The following is a 19966-nucleotide window of genomic DNA, read 5'->3' as shown; positions in this document are numbered from 1 at the left end:
CAAATTCTCTGTAATCCTCTGACCAAGACCAATCATCGTTCATTCAACGGCTGAGAAAACATGTAGTATGTATTCGCCCTCGCAGAGTTTCGAAACATGGTGTAGCCCTCATATTTACACATCCCAACTTGGAAACACACAACACGGGTGCTGTAGCCCTCGCTGCAGTCACCTTACACAGGTCCACACCTCGCCTCCCGAAGAGGAGCACGAACACGAGAGATAACAGAAAACGGCAAATCTTCTACAGTTCCCACTGACCGAGTCAGACCAGGGTACATGTACCCAGATGTACTTCAACTGATGCACCACGGAACCACTATCATCAGCAGGCACAAGCACCACCCAGCTTAATCCGCTTTCATAACGAACAAGATGACAAGCACGACGCTTACAATTCCCTACACCCTTTTTGGATGACGCTCCCCTTTCGCCCGAACTAGACGAAACGAATGACACGCTATCAGATAAAAATAATATATGTTCACTCAAACGCGCTTTTGTAGCAGTTACAGAGCATGAGCATTGACCGATTTCGATTCAGTGGGAGAATACTGCCGCAAATTATTACATGTATAGACAAATCTGCTACAGTGAATGAGAATTCACGCCAAACAGCTAATGGGGGCGAAAGGAGGAAACTGCAATTACGGCTCGCACTCCGAGGGTGCCGTATAAACTGTATAGGGCATTACGGTGTATATTGTACTGAGAAATAACTGTTAATTACCACAGAAGTTAGCCAATCAGGCCTCTGTGCTCGCTAATTCAAGCGGCCCGCCAGATTCGGCGACACCAAATGTGTACCTCGTTTCGTTTCCTAAAACCGAATAGGGAATTTGAAATGGGACTGCAGTAAGGATCGAACTCGATCCAAAGGCTGAGCAGTTTCGTGAGTTATCGTCGACGCTACGAGAACAACTGAGACTAATTGTACCTGGCGGGCCGCTTGATTTTGCACGTGCAGCGGCCTGATTTGCTTACTTCAATGCTAGTTAGCTCGGAAACGGCGCACCGTATCGAATTTTTTGTCAACACAACATACCCTGCAACGCCCCTCCAAGATTTTCAGACTATTTCTGCCTAACGTGTATAAATATTTCACCCATCCCAAGAATCGAGAGCCTCTATGATATTTGACTATTATCGGTCCAAGGAACTCCAAGACTTTCAATAATGTTTTACTTTTAAGTTTTAAGTTGTACTTTCTGCGTAATTTCGCATTAGCAGTTGTATTCATTTTTCAACTCTTACATTTATATTAACATGCTACGTTGACTGGCAATTGCAGGTGCGATGATTTCGCCTGCTCTCGTCCCTGTTCCGATTGCCGGTAACTTTTGACGGAAGTCTCCAGAGAAGATAACGGTACAGCCGGCCAAAGGGCTATTTTTACGCAAATGTCGAATTGTTCTATACGTTTCAGTGGATAGGGTAAGGTGGCGTAAATCAGACCTAATAAATTCTTGTAGCTAGAAAACGGTTATTCGAGGTCGGATCTTTAAGTTATATGCGTTAAATTATTGGTAGTATAAAGGAGCAACTGTTTGCAAAATATTTTTGTTATACCGTCAATAGTTTTTGAGATACCCGTATTTTAAGAAATGCGCATTTTGGGTAAATCCGACCCCTACTGGTTTGGCTGATTTTGCACAGAAATAGTTCTAAATGAACGGGTTTTTTTGCGAAATAATTATAAGAAATTATGTTTGTTTACATAAATGAACAAATTTTATTCATAAAAATAACAACATTTAGAATACTGAAAGTTAAATGAATGTCAAATTTAACTGAAAAAAGGTGGTTTCATTGCACGGCGGTGCAAACAGCAGTGTCGATCCAGGAATGTTAAAATCACGAGCGGCAGCTCGTACAGACATTCCCATTGGCATCGCAGCAACTGCTCGGCGAATTTCGTTTTGATTGCGTTTTGTCGTTTGTAATTTCGAACCATTTTCCCAAAAATAAGCAATAATTCACTTTAGAATGAGATTTTCACTCTGCAGCGGAGTGTGCGCTGATTTCATACTTCCTGGCAGATTAAAACTGTGTGCCAGATCGAGACTCGAACTCGGGACCTTTGCCTTTCGCGGGCAGCTGCTCTACCAACTTTTTTTTTTTTTTTTTTTTTTCGTTGAATCTGCTCGGGGTGGACGTCGTAAGACATCCGTTTAAGTTCGTTGTTGGCCGATTAACTCGGTTTTTTTTTTTTTATTACAGATGGCAGCTAACCCTCTGACCAGACACGTTGAGCTACCGTGCCGGCGCGAACTGAGCTACACAAGCACGACTCACGCCCCGTCTTCACAGCTTTACTTCTGCCAGTACCTCGTCTCCTACCTTCATATCAGCGCACACTCCGCTGCAGAGTGAAAATCTCATTCTGGAAACATCCCCGAGGCTGTGGCTAAGCCATGTCTCCACAATATCCTTTCTTTCAGGAGTGCTAGTTCTGCAAGGTTCGCAGGAGAGCTTCTGGAAAGTTTGGAAGGTAGGAGACGAGGTACTGGCGGAAGTAAAGCTGTGAGGACGGGGCGTGAGTCGTGCTTTGGTAGCTCAGTTAGTAGAGCACTTGTCCGCGAAAGGTAATGGTCCCGAATTCGAGTCTCCGTCCGGCACACAGTTTTAATCTGCCAGGAAGTTTTAAAAATTCACTTCGTTTAAATAAATAAATAATTCCATACACACAAACGACAAAAAGTATGCGGTCGGGTTTACCCCACCATTTAGCAGTCGGATTTAACCCACCATGCCATGTTTCATTTAACACACGTAGAAACAATTTACACGACATTTCCATCAGAAATAATACATACACTGAATAGGTCACTAAATGCACTACAAAAATCACTTACCGTTTGTTTTGCGATCGTTTCATTTAATAAGGTAAATCTACTGATGGAATTTGCACAAAAATTAAATTGAAACAATCGAAAACACGCTTGTTGTCTTTTGGGTGTCTAAATGTCAAATGCGGCAAGGTGACATTTTCGTTAGTTCGAATGCTCTATATTGTACACTAATGCGAAATAGCTCCGATTTGCCGTTTCTCAAAAACAGAGGGCGGTCGGGTTTACCCACCCGGTCGGATATACCCCACCTTACCCTATGTCATGGGATATCGGAACCTCATTCTAAACTATGAAAGTGCAAACCAGCATCAATTACCAGTATTGCTGTGCTTCCAAACATTAAAAATGCTGCAAGCGTGGTAGGCGCAGACTGTCAGAGAAAGTTTGTATATAGGAAGTGCCGATGTGCTGCAGAAGGTGACAGACTTAACGGCTATCTCCACCAGATAGGAAAGGCATTGAGTTCATATCGGCATGGGGATTCACTTCGTCGTAGATCTGCCAATTAGAACGAAATATTTGTACAGAAATCTTTCGCGTGGATCACGACACCTACAGTAGTTTCTGAGTTTAGTGGTAGATTATTAATAAAATTAAAATTTTTAATGCCATAAAATATTTTTCACGTGATGTAACTACAAATTAATAATTCTCGGATTTTTTCCTATACCTGTAGCATGAAACCTTACTTCTTACCAAATTCTATCTGTGATTGTACAGGACGACTTTTATTGAACTGTATGAAAAGAAACGTTAATTAGTTACAAACAACTGCGTGCATACACTTTACTCAACATTTAAACGTCACTAAAGGTATTCGGATTTAGGTTATGACATGTTCGATATGCCTGCCATTATTGGCGATGATGTGGCGTAAACGAATGTGATATTCTACATAACCTGTTGAGGTGTGGAAACATCGATGCTGTCGGTGACCTCCTTAATCGCTGTTTTAAGCTCAGAAATGGTTTTGGTGGTATTGCTGTACATATTGTCATTAATACATCCTCACAAAAAGGTGTCGCATGTACAAATCTGGAGAGCACGGCGGCCAATCGAGGTCCATGCCAGTGGCCTCTGGGTACCCCAGAGCCAGATGGCGGTCCTCTGGACGACAAACTCTCTCTTACTTCGATGGGGTCGAGCTTCGTCTTGCATGAACCACATCTTGTCGACATCAGGGTCACTTGAAAAATGGGGAAGAAATCATCTCCCAAAACCTTCACCTACCGTTCGGTAGACACCGTGCGATCAAGGAACATCGCACCAATTGTTCCGTGACTGGGCACTGCGCACCAGGCAGTTACCTCTTGAGGGTGAAGAGACAGCTCGATCGTGAAATGTGGACTCTCAGTTCCCCAAATACACCAATTTTGCTTATTGACGAAACCATCCACATGAAAGTGGGCTTCGTCGCTAAATCAAACCATACCATGCGTATACTAATTCCCATCATGCCCCGCGGCCAACCGTCCAAATTGAATATCCTAACGCTAAATGTTCAAAAGTTGTGACGATTTTATTTCGTATAGCTCAATAATTGTCAACCTGTAGGTCGCCATATCTTTAGAATTCATTGACTTAGAAGCCTAAATTTTATATGGCACCAAGAATCGTAGACCTCGTAGTATGTGACATAAATTCCAACTTCATACCTCTCCTGTAACCAAGTAAAAGGAGACTTAGCTGTCGAAGAGATAGACGGACCGACAACGAAGTGATCCTCTTCGGATTCCGTTTTTACTATTTGAGTAAAGAACCGTAAAAGGGAAAAGTCAGATTCTTCGCCAAAGGCGTTGGTTCTATCAAATACCTTCGCAAAGGATATCAAAATAATAGGTGAAAATAACTAAAATGTTCTGGGCCACTTAGATGAAAAATATTTAATAATTATTCCCCCATCGCAAAAGAATAATATCATGTTTCGTCACGAGAATTCAGCTACCAACAACGTTGGGTTTTGAACATGGGAGTTCGGGAACATGGGATCTGAATACAGATGGTTGGATTATTCGATGTATGCAACGGGCTTCAATCATTATAAAGTGTGTAGAAATCTGCAGCAGGAAAACATTGCAACCACAGTGATGAGTTAATGGCACCTGCAGGTGAATTACGGGAAGAAACTTCAGACTCATACTGCTGGTATGCCGGTATAATTCGTAACGTTGGATAGGAGTCACATTTACCTCAGAAAGGATCACGTCGAAAATGTAACGCGTTTCATATCTTAAAGTACATACATACAATCTTTCTATTTTATGTCGACAAATTTTCACTTTTTACATGTATTCTCTGAACTTATTTCTGTGATTGGGGCAGAGCAAACTGACTGTAGCCAACCGTTTATCGACATGGTAGTTTGCTTTCCCATTGCTAGTATCTTACGTATTTTTTGCATTATCAGTCCTCCGACTTGCTCGATGGAGTCCACAGTCACCTCTTAATCTGCGGCAACCTCTTCATCTTATACGAACGCATACACCAACATCCTCAATTATTTGTTGGATGTTGACCCATGTGGTGCTTCGATAAGAGCTCGAAGTCGTGGTATAATCCGTTTGTCTATGTAAGTAAGTAAGCAACCGCATTTTTCACTTCCCGTCAGGAAGCATGTGCGCCCTGCATCGCGCCAACTTAAAGGCATTCTGTATGAAAAAATTTGTATGGAGTGTAGCCATGTATGGAAGAGAAACATGGAAGATAAATATTTTAGACAAGAAGGGAATAGAAGGTTTCGAAATGTGGTTCTACAGAAGAATACTGAAGATCAGATGGGTATATCACATAACTAATGAGGAGGTATTGAATAGAAATGGGGAGAAGAGGAGTTTGTGGCACAACTCGACTAGAAGAAGGGATCGGGTGGTAGGACAAGCTCTGAGGCATCGAGGAATCACCAATTTAGTCCTGGAGGGTAGCGTGGAGGGTAAACATCGTAGAGGGAGACCAAGAGATGAATACACTAAGCAGATTCAGAAGGATGTAGGCTGCAGTAGGTAGTGAGAGATGAAAAAGCTTCCAAAGGATAGAGTAGCATGGAGAGCTACCTCAAACCAGTCTCAGGACGGAAGACCACAACAACAACAATGAGCTCGCTCGCAGTCCTTTACCACACTTTGCTACAGGTTGGCCAGGTACAGACACGCAATATCTGTCATGTGGCGCGTGGAAGCTACGAGCATTTGCTGCAAGAGAATATTACTTACGCGCCAGAAAAGCATGTCGTTTCGATCTGGACGAATATGGACCTGGAACTTTGTGTGCTATTTGGTTGTCAGAATTCACACGCAAAGTGCGCTTAGTGAGCTGTGGTCATCAGCGCTTGTTCAACTTATTTGGTCAGCACTTTAGCGTGTAGACGATAAGAAGAATTATTTGGAACTCTTCCAGTCCATATGTGGCATAACAACAAATCAGTGCTTAAGAATAATGGTTAAAAACAGTCTTGGTTGCAATTTTTTTTTTTTTTTTCAGCGCCGCGTTTCGCCTTATTTAGGGATCTTCAGGTTATCTTTTCTAGATGGAAGCATAATACTTACTACCTGAGCTCCCAAGTTACTGTTACTCACTCCTGTGAACGGGAACGCGTTATGCAGATCTTGGTGCCTCTCGCGTCCATCTAGAAAAGATAACCTGCAGATGCCTAAATAAGGCGAAACGCGTCGTTGAAAAATAAAAAAAATAAAATAGTAACCAAGACTGTTTATAACCAATACAATTATTTGGAGGTATCCACGTTGCAGCAGATATGTTCCCTGTCTCTCTTCCTCTATAGTATTGGCCCTCTTCCGCTCCCTCTAGTACCACGGGAACTGTTCCGTGAAATCTTGCACTATCATGTACCACTACTCATAGCCAGATTCTTCTATATACATTTCTATTCGCTGATTCTGTAGAGAACGTCCTAATTTCTTATCAGTCCAATTAATTTTCAACGTCTCGTTATAGTACCACATCTGAAACCCTTCGATTATCTTTTTATTCAGGTTTTCCCACAACATTCCGTCTTCGCTACTCCTCATTAATTTCGTTTTTATGTTTACTCCCAACCCATATTTAGCGACCACTAGACTGTTCATTATACCACGCAACAAAAAATGTAATTTTTTCTCACTTTCATTCAGGATAGCAATGCAATAAGAAAATGTTACCACTATTACCATTTCACCCTGAATGTGACCGTAATTGTTTCTTAGTTGTACAGGTTGGACAGTAGGAGCGAATGCCTGAATTCTTGGCTGACAATATTCTGAATACGAGCACCTCACTCTTGATGTTTGATTCTCATTTTTTCCTCTTGAATGTTATGCATAATGTGTACCACTTATCTATCAACACTTTACAATTATTTTTTAATGACTTCAGATCTATGTGTAGTTCTGTAACACATTGTAGGTGGATACATCCTATAAATGTGAAACATTCCGGCCGATTAAAACTGTCTGCAAGAATTGCAAAGAATTTGGGACAAATACCGATTTTACTTTCGTGTAGCGCCTCAGTCACATAAAACTTTTTGAAAGATATAACCGCCATTTGACTGTGCAACAAGTTTTATCCCACAATCTAGATTTCGGCCTTAGGCCATTATTAAGTATTAGAACTACAAACATTAAGGCACAATACAAGTATAAATATCAGAAAAGTAGCAGAGTAAACAGTTCAATGCATGATTTGTTCTCTTACTTACGTATTAAAAACATAAAAATACATTTAATTTGAGTAGAGCACAAGCCATCGTCGGAACATGTATCTCCGATCGTGCAAACCAATTTTACCAAAAGTAAATCGGTGAACGTTAGTGTAATAGGCTAATTTACTGGCATTTAGCATTACTTCTGCACTTGATTTGACTGTGGAACAAAATTGATGATCAAATCACAGTTACTTTAAAGCCTGTGATTTGGTCAGCTATTTTACTCCACTACCATATCAAGTGAAGGAATCACGTTTCTATTTCATTCGACAACCATAATAAGTGAAGACGTCGTGCTAAATTCCTGTAAATTAGCCTATTGCGCTAAAGGTTTCCCATTTACTTTTGGTAAAATTGGTTTAGATAACCGAAGACACATGTTATGGCAATGACTTGTGGTCTACTCAAGTTTAATGATTTTTAATACGTAAGTAAGGGAACAAGTCATGCATTTAATGTTTACTTTGCTATTCTTCTAATACCTTTACTTCTGTTACGCTTTAATGTGTCGCAGTTAATAACACTTAATAATGGCCAATGACCGAAAACTACGTTCTCTGCTCATCGTGTACTAGCTCATATTGTTAGCCAGCATCCCGCAAAAGGCAGCACGGAGGAACACCGAGATAATTTACCGGCAAGCGTGCTCGTTCCATGTCTCAATGTTGTCGTGCTGTTCCGCACAGTAACTACGGCTGCTCAACGGGGACTTAGGTCTGGTTTGTCATGCCTATGGATACTGTGCCTACTTTATTTGATAAACTCCTACTTCCCGCTTTCTTTGTGGTTCTATGCTTACATCTTCAGCGCCAGCACATTTCTTGTTTTTACTGCTTTTGTTTGTGGATTCTGAGTAGCCAGTATTTACTATACGGCCTACTACTGGAGTAAAATGAAGAACGGTGAGCACCTTCTGTTACGTGTGACTAAAGCGCCGTTAACTGAGCAAGGGTTTGTTATAAAGACGAAAGTTTGGTTCTTGCTTGTACCGCTGTGTAGCTTTGAGTCGTATCCTCATTGGGCTTCAGCGTTTCGAGCTACCGGTACATTCCTGAGTTTTCTTAAGACTTTTTATGAAAGGAAAATAGGAGTTTCATTTTAAGGATTTTTTTTTCTGTATTTATTTAACAAGGTAAAGTCAGTCCATTACATTTTGTGTCTCCGGTTTAAATGCATCTGGGTAATAATAGGAGGTTAATCCGTTGATGTGTGAAGACTGGTTTGATGTAGCTCCCAATGCTACCTTATCCTGTGTAATCTTCTTAATTTCCGAATGACTGCTGCAAGTTACATCCTTCGAACCTACTTACTGGATTCATCTCTTGATCTCCCTCTGCGATTTTTACCTCCCCACACTTCTCTCCAGTACTAAAATTGCAATCCTTCGGTGCCTCAGAATGTGTGCTTCAAAAGTTCCCTTCGTCTAGCCAGGTTGTGCCACAAATGGTTCAAATGGCTCTGAGCACTATGGGACTGAACTGCTGACGTCATCAGTCCCCTAGAACTTAGAACTACTTAAACCTAACTAAACTAAGGACATCACACACATCCATGCCCGAGGCAGGATTCGAACCTGCGACCGTAGCGGTCGCGCGACTCCTGACTGTAGCGGCTAGAACCGCTCGGCCACCCCGGCCTGCTTGTGCCACAAATTTATTTTCTCCGCAATTCTGTTCAGTACTGCCTCGTCAGTTGCATAATCCAACAGTCTAATGTTCAGCATTCTATTATAGCAAAACCTTTCAAAATCATATATTCTCGTCTTGAGTAAACGGTTTATCGTCCATGTTTCACTTCAATAGATGGCTACACTCCATACAAATCCATTGAGGAAAGACTCCCTAACGCTTTAATCAATATTCGATTTTAACAAATTTCTTATCCTGAGAAACGCTTTTCCTGCCATTGCCAGTCTACATTTTATATCCTCTCTACTTCGATCATTATTTTACTGCCCAAATAGTAAAACTCATCTAATACTATAAGTGCCTCGTTTCCTAATGTAACTCTCCCAGCATCAACTGATTTACTTCGACTACATTATATTATTCTTGTTTTGCTTTTGTTGATGTTCATCTTATATCCTCCTTTCAAGACACTGTCCATTCCATTCAACTGCTCTTTCAAGTCCTTTGCTGTCTCTGACAGAATTACAATGTCAGCGACACGCCTTAAAAGTTTTTCCTTTCTTCTCTCTCATTTTTAATTCCTACTTCTAATTTTACTTTGGGTTCTCTTACTGATTACCCAGTTTACAGATTGAATAACATCGAGAGTAGGATACAATCCTGCCTCTCTACCTTCTCGATCACTGCTTCCTTTTCACACCCCTCGACTCTTATTACTGCCGTCTCATTTCTGTACGGGTTGTAAATAGCTTTTCGCTCCTTGCATTTACCCATGCTAACTTCATAATTTCAGAGACAGTATTCCAGTCAACACTGTCAGGATTTTATTCTAAGACTACAAATGCTACAAACGTAGCTTTGCCGTTCGTTAGCCAATCTAAGTTCAGTCGTAGGATCAATATAGTCTGCTAATAATTTTAAAATGTTCATTTATTAAGTATCCATCTATCTCATAAACGGTCCTGAGTCACAGTTGAAACCTGGAATGGCCTCATTTTGTTTCTATTGTCACCTTGTAGCATTGTGTTTAAATTTTAACCCTTATTTGTTTTAGATTACCTATCTGGATAATTGACTGGATTGAGCGACGTATGGGCTAAATTCTAGCTGGGCTCTTTATGTTAACACCTAAGGAATAATAAAAAAATTCTGTTGGAATGTTCTAAAGGCTAATTCTTTTATTTTTACTGCATTCGAAAACTTATAATTGCTATATTGTGAAAATTTTTTTAAATGTTTAAAAACTTTAACTGTTATAATTATTTTGCCATCCATTAAATAATTTATGGTGGCTTTTATTGCTAAATTTGTCAGTCTTAAAATTCCGGCGGGGAGCGTTAATGGTGTGAAAAGCTTTTATTATTTTGTATCAGTGCCTTCGCACTACCATCTCCATGCTCCTAACCATTTCAATTTCCTTTTCGATATCTTAGCATTTTTTCTGCTGCAGTTTCGCGTTTGCTTTCCTGCACTTCCTGCTGAATTTATCCCCTATCGTCTCATGTTGTTCCTCTCTTTTCTTGACCAGTTAACCACCTTCTTTATACGTTGATGGTCACTTGAATTATTTCTTGATTTACCGGAATTACCTTGCGAATCATCTTATTAAATTAATACAGTGTATCTTCCACCTGCAGTTGCCTGTACTATACGAGTACAAACCCCTGGTGTGATCGGTTTCACTTACACATCGGACGTTTTCGAAGAAAGGTCTTGAATATCGCTTCTGCAGTGTACTGACTGTGCCTAGTTTACTTTCGTCCAAGCGTAGTATTACCTTGTTAAGATCAGGACTCGCATTTGGGAGGATGATAATTCATTTCTTCATTCAGCACTACATTTCTCCTCCAGTTAGGCAATTTTCCACTGTTGTTGGTATTACTCTATATTCGCTTTTTCAGATAATCCATTTCACTACAGTTGTAGCTAGTAAAATAGTACTAAAGTGTGATGTGATCCACAGCGCTTGGATCGTGCACCTGTTCCGTATAGACGAGAGAGAGCATAGCTCCAAGATTTCCGTGTCTCAAATCGAACAAGACGAAGAAAAGAAATCACGTGGGCCGCGGGAACTTTCAAGCTTCCAAGGCTGTACTGGAAATAAATTGCGTCAAAACCAATGAAAAGCGGAGTCATTCGTTACAATTTATCAAATGGGAAGAAGCATACTTTCAGCCATTCTTAGAGTCTAGCAGTCTTCAAAGTTAATATAACCCGTCGTAACAACTTGAGTCTACTAGAATGTTGGTCTACCGTAGAGCCACAGTTCGAATCTTATCTTTTCTTTTTTGTTTCAGGTCTCCACTCTCCTTAATTGCTTGATGCGGCCGGCTACGAGTTCCTTCCCCAGAGAGTAGCACTCTAATCCAGCGTCCTTCATTATTTGTTCAAGATATACCGCATGACAAGGAAGTGATGCATCTCGAAGTCATGGTCGGATTTCAATGTGACTTCCCACACGATCACAGCATTGCGGTTACGTAAATGCTCAGAGTTGCAATTCTCTCTGACACGTGGAAAGGCCACCTGGATGCATTAAGGTTGTTCTTGTTTAATACTGTTACCACGCATGGTGGGGTGTGGAAGAGGCGTAAACATTGTCAGATTTTTGAGTGGTTACTGCGAAGGACACGGAGATGCGGCGTACTTTCTGCAGACAGCTTTATCAGCACCTGGCGGGGAAAGGAGCCCCATTGTGGGTCTCCATTGGTCGAATAGTGAGGTATCCAGATATGTGTTGTGCTCGGATGCGATAGTGGTCCGACGCCGGACTGCAGGGGAATGTCATGGAAGGTACACCGTTGTCAATTTCTCGGGACACAACGCCCGAAGACCACAAATGTGCATCGTCGTGTTGTGCGTCAAGCACATAGAAATCCCTTTGCACCTGAGCCTTCCAACAAGTAATGGAACATAAGGTAAAATACTTTAATATGATAGTCCATGTCATATTCTTCTTCAGTCCCTTCTATACGATGGACCTATCGACTCCACTCTTCTTGAGGATCTTCTGATATTTCAATTAACTATGAACAACAGAAGAGCCCGCATAAAATCCGATCGGACGGGAAGCAATGTGAATGGTCTAGCAGGAAATGGGCAACATGATGAGGCCTAAAATCTTAGAAGACTTTAGTTTCAATGGTAACGGCCCAACGAATTGGACTCCCTGTAACATTTCGTCATTCCTCGCCATCGGTCAGAGACTGGTGGCAGACGAACAAGAGAACTACTGTCCCATGCACCAGCTGCCATCAGCCCACAGCACAAACGGCTGTGTTTGGTGCGGAGCAGTGATCGTGAGGCGTGGACTGCTGAAGAATGGCATCGCATTGTGTTCAGTAATGAATCGCATTTCTGCAAAATCCTGAGTGTCATAGACTGCGAAAGTGGGGGAGGGATTGGAAGAGGACCAAATTTAGCTTTAGAGTGGCACAACAGTGTCGTTTCTGAAGTCGTGGTGTTGGGAACCATCAGATATGACTTCAGGTGACGGCTAGTAGTGATTAAGGGTACTCTCAGAGTTCAACGGTACATTATGAACATAATGCTTCCTAATACCTTACTTCTGATGTGTCAGAATCTTTGTACCATTTTTAACAGGATAATGCTCGTCCCAACACGGCACGTGCCTCTGTGAACTGTCTGCCTAATACTGAGGTACTCACGTTGCCAGAAAGGTACCTACATCTTTCCCCGACAGAACAGATGTGGCACAGCCCTGAGATCGACTAGGCCGAGTGCCAGTTTCGAGGATGTGGAAGGCCTGTTATAAAGGCTGCTTGACTCAGGAGAAAATACAACTGATTCAAGAAAACGCGACAGATTCAAGACTTCCGTCCCAACGGAATCTGTGCATGGGTCCAACCTAGAGGGAATGCAACATCGTACGAATTGACGGACTCATATTGCCAAGTTCTTTGAAAATTTGACTCTGTTTTGTAAGTACCTGCAAAGCTTCTTAACGTTTCTCCCGCCTCGTACGGGTGCTACTCTTATTTTGACAGACAGTGTACATCAAATTCTGTCAGCGTCAAAAACTTTCATCTTCCAATACCCTCAAGTAGCATGGGAGTTATTCTTTGATGTCTTAAATCATGTTCTACAAACCCGTCATCCCGTCTAGTCAATGTTTTCATCTCCTTCCTCTCCTGGTCGATACTGCGCAGAACATCATTTATTATCTTACACTCATTTAAATACACCTTTAGCACATATCTCAATCGCTTTGATTTTCTTTTTTGTGCATCTATCCCACAGTCCATGGTCGATTTGCATACAATTTTGTGCTGCCAACTCACGTTTTCTGAAATTTCTTCCTCAAATTAAAGCCTATGTTTGATACCAGTAGAAATTTTTCGCCAGGATCATCCTCTTTGCCTAGGCTAGTCTGCTTTTATACCTTGCTTGCTTCGTTCGTCATGTACTGTATCGTTTCCAATGTAGAAAATTTCTTCAACTTCGACAACTGCATTCTGCAGTATTTTGATACTAAGTTTGTCACTCATCTCATTCTTGCTATACTTCATTGCTTTCGTCTCTCTTCGATTTCTTCTCAACCCATATTCTACACTAGTGATACCATGTTGAATAAGACCGCGTCATCTATATGATAAATCCTTTTTTGTGATCCAACTAATTTCGCGGCTATAGAGTCATGTCTTCAGCAGTACATATCTTGATAGTTGAATATTTTTATCACACTTTTACATACACTAAATCGCCTAAGAAATTGGTGTACGCATGCGTATTCAAATAAAGAGATATCTAAACAGGTAGAATACGGCCCTGTGGTCCGCAACGCCTATTCACGACAACAAATGTCTGGCGCAGTTGTTAAATCGGTTACTGCTGCTACAATAGCGGGTTACCAAGATTTAAGTGGGTCTCAACGTGGTGTTATAGTCGGCGCACGAGCGATGAGACACAGCATCTACGAGTAACTGATGAAATGGGGATTTTCCCGTACGACCATTTCACGAGTGTCCCTTGAATTTCCCGAATCCTGTAAAACATCAAATCTCCGTCATCGATGCCGGCGGAAAAACACTCTGCAAGAACGGGGCCAACGATGACTGAAGAGAATTGTTGAACGTGACAGAAGTGCAACCCTTCCGCAAATTGCTACAGATTTCAGTGATGGGCCATCAACATGTGAAGCATGCAAACCATTCAACGAAACATCGTCGATATGGTCATTCGGAGCCAAAGGCCCACTAGTGTACCCTTGATGACTGCCCGACACAAAGCTTTATGCCTCGCCTGGGCCTGTCAACACCCATATTTGACTGATGATCACTGGAAACATGCTGCTTCGTCGGACGGGTGTCGTTTCAAATTGAATCGAGTGGATTGAAGTGTAAGGGTGTGGAGATAACCTCACAAATCCATGAACCCTGCATGTCAGCAGGGGACTCTTCAAATTAGTGGACGCTCTGTAATGGTGTGGGGTGTGTGCAATGGGAGTGGTATGGGGCCCCTGATACTTCTAAATACGACTCTGGGAGGCGACATGTACGTAAGCACCCTGACTGATCACCTGTATCCTTCCGTGTCCGTTGTCTATTCCGACGGACTTGGGCAATTCCAGCATGACAATGCGATACTCCACATTACCAGAATTGCAACAGAGTGGCTCCAGAAACGGTCTTCTAAGTTTTAGGCCTTTCCACTTCCCACCAAACTCCCCATACATGAGCATTATTGAGCATATCTGGGATGCCTTTCAAAGAGCCGTTCAAAATAGGTCTCCACTCTCTTGTACTCTTACGGTTTTAAGGGCAGGCCTGCAGGATTCATGATGTCGATTCCCTCCAGCACTACATCAGACACTAGTCGAGTCCATGTCACGTCGTGTTGCGGCACTTCTGCATGCTCGCGCGGGCCCTACACGATATTAGGTAGGTGTACCAGTTTCTTTGGCTCTTCAGTGTATAATGTTGGGTCATCCGTTGGTTACCATTTCAAAATAAATTATGAAATAAATAAGTGTTCCTGCAGATGTGGCTCTAACGCCGCGAAACTAGTTGTATCATAAATGAAGATGTATCATACAGCTGACGCGATATTATTGAACACGGTACAGTTCTGCCCACAATACAAAATTTACTGATAAGACTGTTCATTCAACTCCTGCAATACTTCTACAGTCATTGAGGTCAGCAATGACATCATAGAGTCTTATCATTGATATCGTTTCACACTAAATTTTAATACAGCTTTTGAAGCTTCTTCGATATACAGTTTGAACAGCAGGTACGAGGTCTACATCCCAGTCTTATACCGTTTTCAGTCCGAGAACATGCTTCTTGTTACTCTATGCTTGTTGTTCCCTCTCTGTTTCTTTCCATCCTCCTCTCCCTGCAGCTTACTCCTACCTCTCTCAGAATTCCGATCATGTTGCATCATTTTACATTGTCAAGTGCCTTTTACGGGTCGACAAATTCTAAGAATATCTATAACTTAGCTTCAGTCTTTCTTCTATTATCAGTCACAAAGTTGTTGGCTATGGTTTACTGTTGATTCTGATGAGAACGATCATGTCAGTGAACTGTTGTCAGCACTCAGTCTCTGCCATAAAATTCTATCATAACGAATGCTGCTACCATTGCACCATTTCCTGCTTCCCTTGTTATTTCCCTACATTCTGCTTTCAGTATCCATTCCCTGAAACCTACTACATCTAGACTGAGAATTTGCATTTAAATTTCTGGGTTTTCTAGCTTCCCTACGACTTACAGACTTTTGATAGTCTACTTTCCAACACGTATCATGTTATTGTTTCGTCTTCTGTTGGTCACCTCCCACTTCGCGTTTCCTCTACCCTCATCCCCAACGTTGAAGTTGCGGACAAATCCAGAAACGTCCAGCAATGGAGAGTTTATAGTGACCAATTTTCAATTAAAGGCCGTAAGTCATGTGGAGTTTTATCGTAGGCCTTTGAGGTATTGGTTTCCATAGCCTTTTGTATCCTCGAGTCGTTGATTACTTCTTGGTGCTTTCTCCTTTTAGCAGCATTTTCTGACGCCAAGGGCAGGTGAATAGCTCGAACTTCTGCTTGCTCTCCACCCTCCATAAAGACGCCATCGGCTTAACGTAGGTTAGTTCTTATACCGAAAATCTTCGGCCACAATAGATGATGATTTTTATTGAAACTTCTAAGGAGTGGCTGAATAGGAACATGGGACTGGTGACGATCCTGTTTCAACACAGAGACGCAACGCATATTCGAGGATTACAATAAATACGTCCATCAAATAGCGGTGATAACCGTTCCTCTATTCCGCACATTTTGCCCATCATTCTGAGGCAAGTGCAAAGCGCTACATGTTTGGGCTTGTAATTTTAAGAACAGGGCAAATTTTATGACTTTAGGTTTATTATATCTCTATACATATACAAATTAAAAGTGAAATCTACACTGCTTGGTTTTCTTTTATTTCATAACCAAGTTTTAGAGAAATTTCATTGGTCATGAGGCGTAGTAAAATCACAACATTTAAAATTTCGATAACTATCGTATCTGTGCTTCTCCTGGCACCACAGAACTGAACATGTAATCATAGACTAGAATTTAGCTGGCGTAACAAACAGCAACACGAAAAAATTATTAGATTGTAGTAGCCCAGGATGAAAATAGGTCTCCGAAACGCAAGCATTAATATAACTCAGCAGTGACTGGTACTGTACCATACGAACAAGCGGACTCTGAACTGTCAAACTTTTTCTAATTGATTAGACTTGTCTGCTTTTTATTGTAAAGTAGGCATTCCTTCATCTCTAGTGACTCATTACAAATTGATTCGTTTAAATTCAAGGCTGGATTTTCACTAAAGCCAGACAGTTTTTAAATAATACTCACATCACAAGTACAAAAACTGCTACCGTATGCACTATGTGATGAAAAGCATCCGGACCCTCCCAAAACCATACATTTTTCATATTCGGTGGATTGTGCTGCCACCTACTGCCGGGTACTCCATATCAGCGATCTCAGAAGTTATTAGACACCGTCAGAGAGCAGAACGTTTCGCTCCGCGGAACTCAAGGACTTCGAACGTGGTCAGGTGATTCGGTGTCACTTGCGTCATACGTCTGTACGCGAGATTTCCACACTTCTAAACATCTCTAGGTCCACTGTTTCCGATGCGATAGTGAAGTGGAAACGTGAAGGGACACATGCAGCACAAAATCGTACAGGCCGTCCTCGTCTGTTTACTGACAGAGACCGCCGGCAGTTGAAGAGGGTCATAATGTGTAATAGGCAGGCATCTATCCAGACCATCCACAGGAATTCCAAACCGCATCAGGATTCACTGCAAGTACTATGACATTTAAGGCGGGAGGTGAGGAAACTTGGATTTCATGGTTCATCGGCTGCTCATAAGCCACACATCACGCCGGTGAATTCCAAAAGACGCCTCGATTGGTGTAAGGAGCGTAAACATTGGACGATTGTATAGTGTAAAAACGTTGTCTAACCTAAACTAACGTAACCTAACCTAACCGCTCTGATGGCATGGTGTGGGTATGGCGAATGGCCAGTGAATGTCATCTGCCAGCATGTGTAGTGCCAACAGTAAAATTCGGAGGCAATGGTGTTAAGGTGTGGTCGTGTTTCGGCTCTGGCCCTGAGCATTATGCGACATAACTTCTGAGGTCATCAGTCGCCTAGAACTTAGAACTAATTAAACCTAAGTAACCTAAGGACATCACACATATCCATGCCCGAGGCAGGATTCGAACCTGCGACCGTAGCTGTCGTTCGGTTCCAGACTGTAGCGCCTAGAACCGTACGGCCACTCCGGCCCGCTGGTCGTGTTTTTCATGAACGTGGCTTGCACCCCTTGTTGTTTTGCGTGGCACTATCACACCACAGGCCTACAGTGATGTTTGAAGTACTTTCTTGCTTCCCACTGTTGAAAAGCAATTCGAGGATGGTGATTGCATCTTTCAACACCATCGAGCACCTGTTCATGATGCATGGCCTGCGGCGGAGTAGTTACACCACAATAACATCCCCGTAATGGAGTGGCCTGCTCAGAGTACTGCCTTGAGTCCTGTAGAACACCTTTAGGATGTTTTGGAACGCCGACTTCGTGCCAGTCCTCACCGACCGACATCGATACCTCTCCTCAGTGCAGCACTCCGTGAAGAATGGGCTGCCATTCCACATGAAACATTCCAGCACTTGATTTAACGTATGCTTGCGAGAGTGGAAGCTGTCATCAAGGCTAAGGGTGGGCCAACACCATATTGAATTCCAGCATTACTGATGGAGGACGACACGTACTCGTAAATCATTTTCACCCAGATGTCCGGATACTTTTGATCACATAGTTTATTTATGTTACGCTGTTACATGGTAAATAGTAGTAATAGCCATGTGTTTTAGCACGGTATGACAAAAAATACGAGCACTGGCATGTCGATCTGTCTACTCTGGGCAATAGATGATGGAAACAAGTTTTATATGCTGTTTGGACATGGATGTATGTGCTGAGAAGATTTCTGTGATCAGTTTGGGCACTAGTCGTCTTGCCAATGGATTATTTCTTCTCCCATAGTACAAAGAATCTAAATAGCTTCCTTGTAGAAGAATGTTGAGGCTTTTGTGACCACTTGCTGACGATTAGCCTCGTGGCATTTATTTCGGGATCTTTGACCTACGTTTAATAGTTCTTCTGTCGTTTTGCCAAAACAGGTGGTTCTCATTGTCGAATGTTTAGCACCCAATGCTAGTTTTTCACTCTAAAATTGATACGGCCGAAGTAGAACTCCAGTAATACGTGATACTCGTATAACGTTCTACAATCGGTGATGATTATGACAGTCGAATTTTATCAAAACAGTATTCAAGAATGCACTTAACTGTGAGTTCTACGAAACAATGGAGAAACATTTGTTACCAAGACATGACACTCGTTCAGTATCGTACGCATATGGTTGGGTGTTCGGTTAATCTAAGTAACCCACTCACTGAGGGATTGATTTCCACCTGATTATACGAAATGGAACAGTACAACTGTGGTATCAACAGTGAGTCAATTTCACTGCAGTCTGAAAATACCTACAAAATATGTTAACGGAAATAAGGCCTAAACTACAGACTGAAAGCATATGTGCAGAGCAAGGAAATATCGCTAGAGGTATGGCACCCGCTTCTACACAGGCTACGACTGGCTCACAGGTTGCGAATACGAATAACGGCAATGATATATTTCATATGCATAATTGTTACCCGATAATGCGCACCACGAAACATTTTCCCACTAATGAAAACATAAAAGGGAATAGAAGAGAGGATGCCCAAAGTTACGGTAGATCGGAAACGTTAGCGCCAAGTGAGAATGTGGTAGGCCGAGTGGGATGAAACTAATGAAATTTTCGATTTTAAGCATTTTATCTCGGTACGAAAATTTCAGCACTACAAAGACGAGGGTAATATCTTACACCCGAACACTTTTATTGGATTTACCATTACCTTCTGACTGGCGTCTTAGAAGCTAATGCATATGGCAGCGGCGGATTTAATGGAACCATTACCCAAGACACCGAGGTGCCATCAATATATATCGGTAGTATTGGAGCTGACATCCAAATTTGGACGTTGGGCGTGTGCTATTTATGCTCGTCGGTATCTTGGACGACATCATCCAAGTGTCCGGACCGTTCGCCGGATAGTTACGTTATTTAAGGAAACAAGAAGCGTTGCATGGCGACGACTTTGAACGTTGTGTACAGTTCTGCCATTGGGCACAAGAGAAATTACGGGACGGTGACAGATT

The sequence above is a fragment of the Schistocerca piceifrons genome, chromosome 8 (assembly GCF_021461385.2).
Source record: "Schistocerca piceifrons isolate TAMUIC-IGC-003096 chromosome 8, iqSchPice1.1, whole genome shotgun sequence".
Taxonomy (NCBI): Eukaryota; Metazoa; Arthropoda; class Insecta; order Orthoptera; family Acrididae; genus Schistocerca; species Schistocerca piceifrons.
Note: the sequence above shows the minus strand (reverse complement) of the source record.